The following is a 3,063-nucleotide window of genomic DNA, read 5'->3' as shown; positions in this document are numbered from 1 at the left end:
CTGACATTCCCTTTCTAAGGCCCCTCCCAGCTCTGACATCCCCTGTTCTAAAGCCCCTCCCAGCTCTGACATCCCCTGTTCTAAGGCCCCTCCCAGCTCTGACATCCCCTGTTCTAAAGCCCCTCCCAGCCCTGACATCCCCTGTTCTAAGGCCCCTCCCAGCTCTGACATCCCCTGTTCTAAAGCCCCTCCCAGCTTTGACATCCCCTGTTCTAAGGCCCCTCCCAGATCTGTGTTCTATATTCAAATGTGTCAAGGCCTAACATGAAAATATCTATTAATAGTCAACTTTTGTCTGGGTGGCAAGGCAAAGAAAATCCATTTTTGTTGTTGTGTTGTTTAACAGTGGGACACAGAAGACCATTGTTCAAACTAGTCTTCCTAAAACTTCCAGAGCAAATGCTGATCCTATTAGGGTGAGGAGAAGTGCCCCCAAATCAGAAAGGCACAGCTGGAAGGAAGATCAAAGACTCACTCCCAGGCTATTGAATTGGCCGGCTCTCCCACCTGCTCCATAGGAAGGGGGAAGGATGGATGCAGAGAGAAGAGGTGGAGGATTCATAAACCTTAGCAAGTCTAAAGTCCATTTATACCTTAAACACTATTCCTCTTCCAGCCCAAGCATATCACTGGATAGCTCCTGCTAGGGGGAAGTGAGCTTCTTGCCACACTCTTTCTCCAGGGAAGGCCACTAGGCTGTACTGACTGGTGGCTTCCCCATGTCATGAGGGGGGTCGCTGAGGATGAGGAGCTGTTCGAAGTTGAGCACAAGCTTCATCAGGGTCTTGTCAGTTGGGACAACAGTGGCAGCTTTTACCCATATCCTCCTTACCCTTGAGCTGACCAGGGCACCTGGGTTCCAAGTTGGGTCTGAGTTGTCTACGACAACTGGGTTTCATCTTTAATCTTCAATTCAAGTCAGTAAACATTTTATTAACTGCTTACCATGTGCCAGCCTCTGGGGATACAAAAATGGAAAATAAAGACAGTTCCTGAATTAAAAGAGCTTACAATCGAATGAGGGGAAGACCATACACAAAAAGAGGGTGTAGGAAGGGGTGCCTCATACAGGGGTCAGGCTGTTTGCGGAGTGGAAACCAAGCAGAGATGTTGATGTTAAATCCTGCCTGTCCTTAAGATCATAATTAATTTATTCACGATTGACTCAATGTCCTCTTGTGGTCTGCTGTCATAAGATGGGAGGAGGGTCCCTTGCTCAGTCAGTCAGTAGGGATGATCAACACTGTGCTAAGCCTTTCACGACTTTCTGCTAGACCATCCCATGCACTGTCTCCTTTCTGTGCCAAAGCTTTGTCCCAGCTGCCATTGGTGAGTCCACCTTCCCTTAACCATAACAGGCTGAGCAAAAGTTAAATTTAAAAATCCTTTAGCGTCTAACCTAGAGGAGGAGGGGGAGAGAGCTTCCTTTACCGTCTTAAAAATGAAAGAACAAAACCAGTTTCCCTTCTTGTCCAACTTCTTAAACTTCCCAGATCCCCAAACTTCTTGGCTCTGCCTTTAACCTATTGTGTGACCTCAGGACTTGGACCCATTTGCCAGGGAGCTCTTGGAGAACAGGGATCATTTTTAGTATTCCCAGCTCTTACTACAGTCCCTAGCACACAGTAGGCACTTAAATGCTCATTGACTTGACAAACTATTTTTACCTCGGTTTCCTGATCTGTACAATAAGAGGGTTGGACTGAGTGTCCACTACTGTCCACTACTGCCTATGAGCCAAATATGGTCTGTGTGACCCTGAGATTTTGAGCAAAATGTCTTGATCTAAATATTTGACACACGTGGACTAGATCAGTGTCATTAAACCCAAATAGAAATAAGGGCTATTAAACCATACATAAGCATCCCTATGGATTACATACTGACTAAAAAAAAAACTACACCTATTAATATTATTTATTTTCCCCAATCAGACTGTAAATATGCCTAGTTTTCTAAGACTCTTCTCAGCTTTGATATTCCCTGTTCTAAGGCCCTGAACATTCTATATTCTAACGCTCCTCCCAGATCTCTATAACTAGTCAGTCTTCCCCAGTGATGGAAGTTTGAGTTCAGTCACAAAAGATACTCAGATATCTAGTTTGGGGGCTGAATTGGTAGGACTTATTATTGTTGTGGTTTCATGGTATGTTGTGGGGTTGCCTTGAAAGAATCCACAGACTCAGACCATCTCCAACCCAAGAAAAGGCATTTATTGAGAATAACACCTCTCAGGAAGCCAGCTGAGTTCCAAGAAGGAACTGGCAGCTTAGTGAAAGCAAGGTGGATTTTGGTAGAGCAAAAGATGCAATTATATCATTACAGAATATATGAATATTAAAATATGGGAGGGGTTTGTTAAGGGATTAAGCAATAGGGTCTCAGCCTTGGTACACATGTGATAACCTATAATGCATACAGAAAAACCCATTTGGGGGGCCATATATGTATGATAATGATATTATAATAAGCCTCTCTACATCATAAGTTCACCTAAAGAACAGTTTTTGCTATTACTGTGCAGGTACCATCTTAGGGGAAGCCCCTTCTATGGTTTGGTGGTCAGGCATCCTGATCTACATCCTGTTGGTACTGCTTTCTGATTGGCTGGCTGTTGTGGTCCTGTTTGGGCAAGATAGATATTTATGGGTATTGTGGCCCTGGCTAAATGGATGATGTGGTCAGGCGATGCCTGCTGCTCAGTGGGGCATATGGAGAGGTTACAGTATGGAGTCAGGGGCAGGGGGGTGGGCTGTGGCTGTCTAGGGGTAGTGGGCCTGCTGTTTAGTGATGTCCATAAGGAAGTTAGAATATCGGGGCTGGGGGGCAGCTTTGTTAGGATTCCATCATTATCACTACTCAGATCCCATCTTGGACACTCCGTAAGTCCTGTCTTCTAAGCAGTATGGAACCCAGCTGTGGAGCCTACGAGATCACCTGTTCAACACAGAAATCTATGAGCTCCCAGAGTGAATGACAGCCAAGACTGCACAATACCACTTAAGGAAGACAGAAGGAAAAAAAAAACACAGACTCTTACAACTGGACATGACAGTCTTCTTG

This window comes from Trichosurus vulpecula, chromosome 1 (assembly GCF_011100635.1).
Source record: "Trichosurus vulpecula isolate mTriVul1 chromosome 1, mTriVul1.pri, whole genome shotgun sequence".
In the NCBI taxonomy this organism is placed as follows: Eukaryota; Metazoa; Chordata; class Mammalia; order Diprotodontia; family Phalangeridae; genus Trichosurus; species Trichosurus vulpecula.
Note: the sequence above shows the minus strand (reverse complement) of the source record.